The following is a 12,080-nucleotide window of genomic DNA, read 5'->3' as shown; positions in this document are numbered from 1 at the left end:
GTTATACATGTACATGTATCTATTCTTTTTCAAATTCTTTTCCCATTTAGGTTATTACAGAGTATTGAGCAGGAGTTCCCTGTGCTATGCGGTAGGTCCTTGTTCATCATCTATTTTAAATATAGCAGTGTGTACATATCAGTCCCAAACTCACAATCTATCCCTCCCTCCCAGTCTTTCCCCTGGTAACCACAAGTTGGTTCTCTAAATCTGTGAGTGTGTTTCTGCTTTGTAAATAAGTTCGTTTGTATCATTTTTTTGTAGATTCTGCATATAAGCAATAACATATAATATTTTTCTGTGTATGTGCCTTTAGTCTTTGGCTTTTTTCAAGGTATTTTCTTTTTCTTCCCTTTTGAGTAGTTTGAATATGAAAAGTCTAAGTGTGCATGTGTTTTATATTTATCCTGCCTAGTGTTCACTGAGACTCTTGCATCTGTGTTTTGGAAAATCTCCAGCCATTATCTCTTCGAATATTTACTTTTCCTAGTTTCCTTTCCATCTGCTTTTAAGATTTTAATGACATAGATGCTAGGCTATTGATATTGTCTCATAGCTCTGTATGCACTACTCTGTTTTTGTTGTTTGTTTGTTTTGTTTTTTTCCTTTCCTGGTCTTTCCTGTTTGTGGCTCAGTCTTTGTTATTTCTCTTGATCTGTTTTCAAGTTCACTGATTGTTTTCTTTGCTATATCAAGTCTACTGATGAATTTGTCAAAAGCATTCTTCATTTGTTTCCATGTTTTTCATTTCAATCATGTGCATTTAAATCTTTCTTTTAGTTTCCTTTTTCTGCTGAAATTTCTTACCAGATCATGAACATTCTCTACCTTTTGCACTGAAGCCTTTTACGTACTTATCATAGTTATTTAAATTTTTCTGTGTTATAGTTCTCATATTTAGGAAGTCTTGTTTTGTTGATTGTTTTGTCTCTTGAAAGTGATTTTTTTGCTTCCTCTTATGCATTTAATTTTTTGTTGAAAGCTGACATCTTGTATAGGAAAACAGAGACAGAGGTGAATAGATTTTTATGCCTAAAAATGAGTGCACTTTTTTTTTTTGGCTAGGCCCCGGTGCAAAGGGTGGAGTCAGTCAGGAATTGTAGTGTGTTCGGCTTATTTTGTTGCCATGATTAGCCTCTGTACAACACAGATTTCAAATTCCTCTCTCAGTTCCTTGTGTTTAGGATGGGGGCTGATTTGCCACAAGATTTTTCTCAATATATGCTTTTTTCTCAGCTTTAGGTTTCCCTTTGAACTTGTACATCAGATAGAGATTTTCTTTACCCTTTTGCCCCTTTCCCGGCAGAAGACTGCTGTTCCTCAATGCTTGCTAGTCTGGTGGTGGAGGCAGGAAGAGAAAGACATTCTTCATTGTTCTGGTTCAGCATCAGTCTTAGGCAGTGTGTCCCTGAATTCTGGTTGGGGGGCAGGAGGGCTTTCTCACTGATCCTCCCCTCTTTCCCCCAGTTGTAGTTTCCAGCCCAGAATTAATTTTTATTCACCCTCAGGGGTAGAGGGATTGTCCCTTTTTCTTCCTTCAGATACACCAGTACTATAAAGAGAACATCTCCACTAACCCTATAGGACAACAGGATTTGCTGCCCTTTACCCAGCAGTTTAAGGCTTTTGTTCCATAAGGAAGATAAGGGAGAAGAATCTGGGCAGAGCATCATGCCTTTGGTGCAGTACTTTGGCATGTTTTAAATTTTTGTATCTGTTCTCTTTCACTCAGCAGGATGTTTGAAATACTTTCACATTGTTTTGGGTATAGTTTGTTCATTATTATTGCTGAAGAGAATACAGTTTATCAGTGATCATTATACTGCTATTTATTTATCGATTCTATTGGATAGATTGTGTTAGATACTTGGGATGTTTCCAGTTTGGGTTTATTATGAATAGAGCTGCTATATATTCTTGTACATGAGTTTTGGTGAACATATATATCATATTTCTGTTGAGTATATTTATACTGTGAGGTACATTGCTGAATCAAATGCTATGCATATGACTGGGGGCTTTAGGAGGCCCTGCCTAACAATTTTCAGAGTCCTTATACTGATATACACTCCTACTTGCAATGTACACAAATTTCAGTTTCTCCAAATCTTTTCCAGCACTTGGACTTTTCTCTCCTTTTCATTTAGCCATTCTGGAGAATATTAAATTGTTTTAACTTTCCTCATAAATCATGAAATTGGCCAACTTTTCACATGTTGGCTATTTGGTTAGCCTCTTTTCTGAATTGCCTGATCAATTGTTTTATTCATATTTCCACAACTGGTATTTTGTTTGTATTTCTATGACTGGTACAGAATACAAAGATCAGATGTGGACTATATATGTATGTCAACTGACTTAGGATTCTACAGTGTAGTGGATGGGGTATCTTTTCAATAAATGTGAGTGGTAGGATTATGGATGACTTTATTTTAATTCTTTTATCTTTTTATTTGTTTTTAAATGTTCTACAGTGAACATATATAACTTTAATCGGCAAAAAGGTTTGAAAACTAAAAATTAAGTCTTGTCATGATGTAAACATTTTTTGTTGATATATTAATATGGACACTAATTTTGATCCATGAATTGACTCAGTCAGCAACATGTTAAAATCTGGCTAGAGGCTTAGAATTTTTTAAATGACAAGAGGAGGAATTACATACCTTTTATTCAGTATTCTTTCTACAGTGTTTGTGATAGCATGAATACATGAATGAATGGGTAAATAATGACCTAGAGAAATCCCTTTTGTGTTTTTTTTTTCTTTGAATGCCAAGTATCTTCTGTACTCTTTTATTATCATCATAGTCTTTGCATCAAGATACATAGCAATGATAGCAGGTTTCTTTTTAAAGCTTAGTATTAAATATCTTTCCCCATTTTAAGTTTACATTACTCTGCCAAGAAAAAAATTAAAACTCAAGTTATTTGAAGCCTGGACATACTTCCATGATTAGCCGGGCTGTGTAAAAGTTGGTGGCTTTGTTCTTCGTGCTGTGTGAGCAGGTCCAGGCCCTAGAAAGATGGGACGAGGCTATAATTGTTTTTCAAAAGTGTGCTACAAAAACGGATGGCCTGTTATAAGCCAGGTTATAAAGTCAAGACCGGGGTGAGGGAGGGACAGTTTCTTCCAGAAACAGAATTTCTGAAGAGTCCCAGTCCATCGTTTTCCCCAGGATGGTTGGAGGAGGGGTAGAATCTCATCATGAGCTTCAAAGCTATGTCTCTGTGAGGGGACAGTAGTTGCCTTACTGAGGGGGGCGCGGCTGCCCATCCCCAATGTTCTCAGCGAGGGAATGGAGAGTTTATTGCCCAGTGAGTGTGAAGTGGGCTGAAGCTCGGTTGGTACTGAATTCTCTAAGAGGTTTCTTCTAGAAACAGACAACTTAGACTCTTCCTCTCACTTCAGCAAAGAAATTCTTTTAAAACCACTTGGCAAGCTCCTCCTGTGCCCTTGCAGGGTGGCTCAGTGGAGGGAGTCGTCAGTAAAGCCCCTTTCCAGGCAATATTGGAACTCCTGAAGGTTGGAGACCCCGTAGAAATGGATGAAGGCGGCTGCCACCTCCAGGACGTGGAAGATCTGATGAGGCTGGAACCATATGTCGAATTTTCCAGGCAAGAAGCGCTCAGGAACCCACGTGGCATAAAGGCCAGCTCCGGTGATGTACGTCACAGCCACGAGGAAGAACCAGCCCATCTGGCCCGCCGTGGTGGCCTTGACGAAGCCCTCCGTGATTGTAAAGTGCACGGTGGGCATGGCGCCGCTCAAGCCAAGCCCCAGGAACATCCCTGCTCTTGTCTGCTGGTGCTTAGGACAGGCAAACTGGTCCCACTGGGCCACAGTGATGGCAGAGATGCCAGGACACAGACGCTGGAGAGGTAGCTGAGCCGTGGCTGTGGGAGCAGTAGAAGGAGTAACAGAGCCAGGGGACAAAGCTCCCTGTAATCAGCAGGGCAATCCCTGAATAAGCCAGTTGGGAAAAGGGCTGGAAAATAATCCAGTTTGTCACTGCTCTGAGTGACAACAGACGGTGTGAAAGAGGCAGGAGAAGCTGAGGCAGAGCCCCGCGCCCAGGAAGAACATCACGAACACCACCTTCTCCTGAAGGAGGACCATGAAGTACATGTTTGGTCTGAGCATGGTCAGGATTCCCAGAAAGTGAAACGGCACAAAACCAAGCAGGTGGGTCCAGAAGTTGCCCGTCTCCGTGTGGAAAAGGAAGATGCTCTTGAAGCAGGCCCAGAAGGAGGGCATGGGCGGCCTGTGGCCGTGCAGCAGGTTGTCGTTGTCCTTCAGCCAGTCGGGGAGCACTTCGTGCGGGATGACCCTCCAGCGCCCCTCCCAGACCTTATGCACAAACTCCATCTTCTCCATACCACGGTGGGCTTGCAGGGGAAGTGTCAGCACCCAGCCCTCCTCCTCTTTCTGAGGCACTGGGCGTGCCTGTTTTTCTTCAGCTGTGCTTGGGCTGGTGACGCCCCGCTGGCCTTGCTCCTCTAGCAGGGGGCCCAGCTCAGCCAGCTCCGCTGTGTCAGCCTCCCTATTCCTGGCAGGAGCCCCATTGCCCTGGGCCACCACAGGGCCTTTGTGAGAAGACATCTGGCTGGCACCTCAATGCCCTGTGGCTTCAGCTTGGGGAAAGGGTGGGGTCTCTCGGCCCCAGGGGGCAGAGAGTTCCCTGTGATGGAAGACAGGTGGTGGTGGGGTGGGGGGGGCGAGCTCTGCTGGGGGCTGCAGACCCCGCGCTACATCCCATGGCGCTGGAGGTGGCCTGCAGCCAAGCAGCCTGGATCCAAGAAGTCCCGTTTTGTGATTAATAATCTCGATATTTACTACTCATAAGTACTATTACAATTTTTATTTTTAATGTACTGTTAAATCATTGGCTTCAAAACTATGTTAGCTTACTTGTAAAGGCTAAATATATGGGTTATGTAATTTTTGAGGGCATTAACCAAAATGTTAGTTGTCTTCTTGGAAAGAAATTATATTCTCAGTGAGTCTTTCCAAATGTTATATTAAATAGTGTAACATTTTGAATAGAGAAGAGATTGATTTTTAATTTCTGATGGCTGATTGTTTTTATTATCTCTGTTCACCTCACTATATTCCTATTAAAGATATGTTTTTGCCTTGTTTGGAATATAATTTACTAGGATTCATGCTAAATATTATGTAGAGTTTAAAAATAGCAAACTTTGAATGTCAATTTTACAGAATATGAAACTCCTTTACAACATTGTTATGAAGGATAGGACGTACCTTTATAAGTCTAATACAAATATTATGCAATTTTTAAGCAACATGTTGATATATCATAGGGGATGTTTACTGTAATGTTCTCCCCAAAGTCAATTTAAAAAAACACTCAGTTTTTATATTAGAATATGAAAGGCCATGAGAAAAGTGGCTGGATTCGTTACTTATGAATTATCTAAATGGAACACATATATACCATCCCACCAAAACAATTTCATCTGACTTAGTTACTGTTAGAATAGCTTAAAATACAATTTACTAAGTGATATGTCTGCAAACCCACTGATTGTAGACATTGTACTATGCAAAATGTAAAGCTAAAAGTAACTAATGCTCTTCAGAAGTATGGTAGCCTTTGCAAATTGGAATTAATTTGTTTTGAGTAAACGGAAATTAGTCTGTTAAATGAAGCATATAAAAAAGGATTACAAAGGGGTAGGAGACTATCTCACCAGGATAGTTAAAACCCACACATTTGTATGAGTCAGGAGAAGTACGGTCCTTTAAAAATGATCTTATTCGTTCCAATTGCCTGAGCTTTGTGCCTCCTGATGTGATCCGGAGATTTGGCAAAGGAGAAACATATTTAGAATCTTACTCATTAGAATACTGAACTCATCCGTCAGCCTGATTGACAAGGTCTTAGACAAAGCATTTTGCCTGGCACACAACCTGTACTGAGATTTTCCTGTGGCTATAATGTAGCACACCTGACAGATGTTTGAGTCATTTAAAACAGCAGGAAGTACTCATAAACACCACAGACTGGCATTCAACATGATAGGGATTATTTTTCTTTTGTCTGCCTGAAGTTATATGGCCTATAATTAACAAAGGATTTAGGTATAACTAGCTAAAACGTAGGGTGTGATATCATTTTTATGCAATACTTCTCTCGCTGTAAAGCTTACCAAGTGGCCTAGAAGCTGAGATACTTTTTGACACAGATGAAACACATTTTATATGTTTCCATTTTCATGATCAGAACTGGTTTAGAAAAGTGTCAAGGACATTATTTGCTCATGGATTAAAGATAACATATCACCTATTTATTTTCTTGATAGTTCCTTAATGATATAATGGGCTTTCCTAAATCCATGTTAATTTTTCACTTCAATCAACATGGCGGTGATGAAGTAGAACAACTACAAGGACACTTTTTCACAATTCCCAATAACAATGTGTCTGAATTAGAAAAAGAAAGGCAAAAATAAATATATACCATCTGTAGTTTAAAAAATTATATGTCCTAAGGGATGGAGATGGATGCTATTAATTTAAATGTCATGCTTGCACAGAATGAAGCATGGCAATTTTAAATTTGGCTTTATTAAAGTTTCTTTTTTAGCTCAAGTATCTCATTTGGTAAATAGCAATTGGAAGAAATGCTCACTGATAAAGTTTATTTAGGTGCTTTGGGAGCAGTAACAGGCAGGGGGCACAATACTTTCAAAATAGCATTTTATTGCATTTACAAATTATTACATAATCAAAATAACCTTGCAGTTTACAACCACCTAGGGCCTTCAAAAATAGGGAAATTAACACTATCTTAAAGGAACAAATAAATACCATAATTGAACCATGGTGCTTCCCTGGCATATATAACACTTATTTTAGAAGTTGTTTTTATAAGCATGAGTTTGTTGGGAAAAGATTCTGGTTCTGTTCTGCAGAGGTCATGGCTTTTCTTTCAGTTTGCTTTAGGGTTCAGTGATTTGCTGGATACAGCTGCACATGCAGGTGCAGACACTGTTTCATCCTAGGATATAAGCAGAGTTTAGTATTTATGTGTCAAGATAAGTCTGTAGAAGTTAATGAACACATTCTATAAGGCTATGACCAAACACGAGGAGGAATAGTTGGAATTCCAAAAAACACATATATCTCAGAAACGTCGAAATTAGTCAATTTATCTTTCCAATGTTTTATTTATTCCTGTTGCTAGCTACAGTTTACTGTATTTTCCTAATACTCACACTCTAACCCCTATATATCCAGGCTGATGACCCATACTGACATTTGATTTTTGGTCCATTGATGGTGATATTTTGAGCAAGATTTTTTTTAACATCTTTATTGGAGTATAATTGCTTTACAATGATGTGTTAGTTTCTGCTTTACAACAAAATGAATCAGTTATATATATATATATGTTCCCATATCTCTTCCCTCTTGCATCTCCCTCCCTCCCACCCTCCCTATCCCACCCCTCCAGGCGATCACAAAGCACCGAGCTTATTTTAGCTACCTTCAGGATTAGACGTTCTGCCCTGCTAGCTACTTTGGAAAGGAGCTTCTTAAGACCATTGTAATCTAATGGTCTTAGATTAGATATGTATATCTTAGATATGTGTATCTGTGCTTTTGATTTCATTTTAAATAAATTCACTCAGAAGGGGAGAGAGCAGAGCTTTGAAATAATATAAATGAGACCTACACTGTGAGCACTGACTATGCTAGTCCCCTCAAGTGGAAAGATTTTCCTTCAGATTTGAACTAAATTTCCATTTCCTTAGGGAAGCTTGACCTGACCTTTCTGACTAGCTCAAGTCCCCCTCTTATGTGCTTTCAAAATACCATGTAACACTCCTTTATCATGAGTGTCACCATTGCAGTTTCACATTTATTTTTTGCTTATTTGATTAATATCTGTCTCTCCCACTAAACTCCAAGCTCCATAATGATAGGGATTGTGTCTGTTTTTCTCATCCTTTTATCCTTGGTACTTTGCATGTGATGGGGACTCAGTAAATGATTGTCGAACAAATGCATTTTATAAAGCACCTACTTGATATTATTTATATAATTTTAAAATGTTTAATTATAATTTTGAAATATTCTTAAAGCATACAGTACTCTTCCAGCATTTTGGTGGTGTATATTGTATGGTTTTGGCAGACCAGTAAATAACAGCCTCTTTCCCTCCCTACTGTGGAATCATTTGAGAGATGCATCCAAAATTCAGACATGGATTGGAGGACATGGCTTAAACGTGAGGCACGACTGTGTTACTAATTCCTCATCTTTGCTCATTTCAACCTCACCAGTCACAGTCAGGTTCCTACTTGGGAACAAAGTGGACGAAAAATTATCTTTGATCAATGGATAATGTTCAGGCTTTAAGTTAGAAGACTGAACTATCTGTGAATTATAAAATAACATACATCAACTGGAAGAATGAAATAAACTTCTCTGAACTTTGATATTTGAACCTTAAAAGTTTCAGATACAGTCTTCACTTTTTCAGTATCACAGCAGATAACAACCTGTTCCCTGTTTTCTGCCATCCCCTCCCATGACATTGAAGTCATAATTATCAGCAAGCAATATATGCACCAGGAACGGTGTCAGTACTTTACATCTACAATCTTATTTTATCTGGGAGGGAGTAGAGTGTAGATGTTAAGAGCGGTGTAGCGTAGAGATCAAGATCCTGGTTAAATGATGCACTGTATACAACGTGTTTAGTAGCACAGCACCGGATAATATAGTCCTCTATAAAATGCAAGTCACCATGATGACGATGATGATCACTATAGCAAATGGAATTTCCCACCGTTCAGTTTACTCAATTATGGCTCAGTGCTGGGCTGTTCTCTTCTATAACAGTCCCACTCTTCTGGGTGTTAAGAACCTCTTCTTTATCTTTTGGGAATCTTGGAATATTCTGGACTTTCAAAAGAGAGTGCACATGAAGACAGTGGCAGTCTGCATGGAGCTAGCAAAGACTCAGGTAGGCACCTCTTGACCAGAGGCCCACACTGTTCAGTGAGGAGATGAACAGCTGGCATGACTTCTCTGTCTGGGCAAACATTAGTGTTCCCTGGTGCTGGCTTCAAAGATTAGGCCCTTGAAAGTGTTTCTGAGTCTCTGTATGCTGACCCCATTCCTCTCCACCCATGCCTCTCGCATTCATTCCCTCCACTTCCACTTTTGACTTCCACTAAAGTCTCACCCTGTCTGCCAGCTTCCTCTATCCCCCCTCATAAGCTCAGGTGACTCATCTATTCTCCAAGGAGGTATGGGTAAGAATGATCTAGGTCTTCGTCTGGTCTCTCCAGATTTACTTCCTTTGGCTGTAAAAAGCTCTTTTTCCTCCTCCATTTCCTCCTTCTCCTCTTCCTTCTTTATTCTAAAAAGCCTGTTCTGGAAGTTAAAATAAAAACAAACATTGATTATATCTTGATCCTTTTTTTTCTTTCACTTTAGAAATCATACTTCTCCCTAAAGCAATGTTGAAGCCTTTTTCCTACTGGGGAAAAGTCATCACATCCCCTTATGGAAGTGGGAGAAAGAAATTAATATGAAATGATATTCCAAGCCATTATTTTTTTTCAAAACAACACTATCAATTAAACACAGTTACCCCTAGTTTGTAAACAAACAAACCAACCCTAATACACTGACAATGCAAGTATCTTGCTCATGGTCACAGCCAGAACTAAGCCCAGGAACTCTGGCTTCAAAGTTCATAACAGAGTGTTTTTCCAAAGAAGAAGCACTAAAATGCTCTCCCTTGCCTCAGAACCTTTGCACATACTGCTTGCTTTTCCCACAGCCTGGCTAACCCCTACTATAGTGGTCTCCAAATGGGCTGACATGTCGTGTATCCCAGGGTTTGAATGGAACGATTCATTGAAATGTGGGAAGAAAATATTACCACTTCAATTTCTGTCTACAAAGTAGAAATAAGTAAAACGTTTTAAATGTGTACTCTGACTTGACACTGGTGTTTTCGGTGCCCTTGAGGATGTTTAGAAGGACAGGACGTTCCGCAGTGGGGGGAGAGCATGGCAAAGCCCTGACTCTTGTTCATACAGTGTGTGGTACAAAATGTTTTACAATTTAACCATGCCCAGTTAAGTGGATTTATGGCTGTACTCTCTCATTCTAAATAAACCAATCCTCACAAAATGGGCAAAGGTCATAAAAAAATTGTCCTGAAAAAAATAACCCCCAAGACTGAAGAGAAAACTATTACTCCAAGCACAAGCAAATGACAGAAAAAGAACAAAGCTGCCATGTCACCTATTGTGAGTATCAGCAAAGTAAGTTGACACATAGAAAGCATCCGAGGAGATAAATTAATACATATTCACCATGCGTTACCAGAGACTGAGCTGTGATGGAATTGGGTCCCAGTAAACAAGCATCACTCTGCACCTTCACATCATCCTTCGAAAGCTAAGCCTGGTGCTCTCCTCTACTCTGAGCCACCACTGAGTGGTGGTGCCCTGGCTTCTCAGTGGACTCATTCTTCAGCATAGTGAACACTTCCTCCAGTCACCCCCGTCCAAAGCCCCAGTAAGACAGCAAGAAGGAGCAAGAATTTCCTTCTCTCGCGCTCAGTAAGGGGTCTAGGTCCAGCTTTCCTTGCCCTGTCTACTTCAGTCATTCCTGTTCTTAGGCAGACCACAAAATGCATAGCTGATGGGTAAGAGAGGTGGTGAGGGTTGGAAGGGTTAAAGGGAGAAAGTGGACTCAAAGCTTCTCGGACGCAACCCTCATTACCCCCTTTAGCAACAACGATCACTTGTGGAATGGCCGTGGTAGTCTTTGGCAGCCTTGCGTGCTGGCCGTGCAGGGTCACCTTATGACGTGGCAGTGGAGAGCAAGGCCAAAGGCAGTGTCAGCCAGGAAGCTGTCTCAGGAATCCAGGTTGGGCTAAAAGGTGACCTCGAACAAAGTAGAGACCATGGACGCATTTGAGAAATGAAGGAGATAGAAAGTAAAGATTTGAGTCGTAGATAATCTCATGTTTCTGGCTTAGATACTTGCAGACTTGGTGATGCCATTAAGAGAGGGGTCGCTGAAAAAGAGGGACACATTTGTAGGGTAAAAAAGATGAATATAAGGTAAGAATTAGTCACTTTATGATTCCACACTAAATTCGGGTCTCACCTTGATTTTTGTAACAACCTCCTCCCGTGACCTCTGTTTCCTCTCTTGGCTCTCTGCATTCTATCCTCAACATTGAAATCAGAGTGATCTTTCAAAACTGCCAATCAAATGACGTCAGCCTCTGCTTAACACCCCCAATGACTGATTAGCCCGACTTCCTGATGCAGCTGTGTCTTCTCTAGCATTGCCTCTTGTCACGTTTCCCTGTTCTCTTCACACTGATTCAATTCTTAAGATGCATCACATTTTTTAGTCTTTAGATATTTGCATATGTATCCCATCTGATGTGAATTATTATTTGCTTTTCATTTATATCATTATTATTTTTAAATGTTGAGTCTTATAGTTTTTATTTAAATATAACTTCCTGCTGGAAGTTTCCCTGCCTCCCACTCTTCTCTCAAATATGGATTAGATTCCCTCCTATGTGCCCCCAGTTCATCTCGTACTTCCCCTATTATGGTACATGTACTGGAACTTCATAATTTTCTGCTTGTCATAATCCCAGACTACAATATGTCAAGTCATGCTCCATTTCTGTTTTGTAACCCATATCTCTTAGTGCCCGATAGAGATCCTATTATATAGTAGATGCTCTGTTAATACTGTCTAGTGGGATTGAATGTTGAATGATTTGTACGGTGTTATTCTATAAACATAATTCTGAATGTGTATTATAAATAATTTAAGTTAAATGAAGAGCTTGACAGTTTTATCAATGTAAATGGCTAATCTTGCTACTTCGACCCATTGGGATCTTGCTTTTGCCCATCTAGAGTATTTTGACACTTATTTAAAATAATGTGTTAATAAAGCTAACATCTTCAAATTGCAGTCTTACCATCTTTTCTGAACCCATAACAATATATTGAGATCTGAGAAAGCCTGAATTTCTGAAACTTTGTTTAATACA

General features: G+C 39.8%; 1 pseudogene; it reads right to left on the bottom strand.

Moving 5' to 3' along the window:
- Nucleotides 1-3,137: 3,137 nt before the first annotated feature.
- LOC111164171 (adiponectin receptor protein 1 pseudogene) lies at nucleotides 3,138-4,603 on the bottom strand (annotated as a pseudogene).
- Nucleotides 4,604-12,080: the final 7,477 nt, after the last annotated feature.

Source organism: Delphinapterus leucas, chromosome 2, assembly GCF_059928025.1.
Source record: "Delphinapterus leucas isolate spDelLeu-1000000601 "Yukka" chromosome 2, BTC_Dleu_Yukka2, whole genome shotgun sequence".
Lineage (NCBI taxonomy): Eukaryota > Metazoa > Chordata > Mammalia > Artiodactyla > Monodontidae > Delphinapterus > Delphinapterus leucas.
The sequence above is the reverse complement of the archived record's forward strand: the minus strand, read 5'-3'. Positions and strand labels throughout refer to the sequence as shown.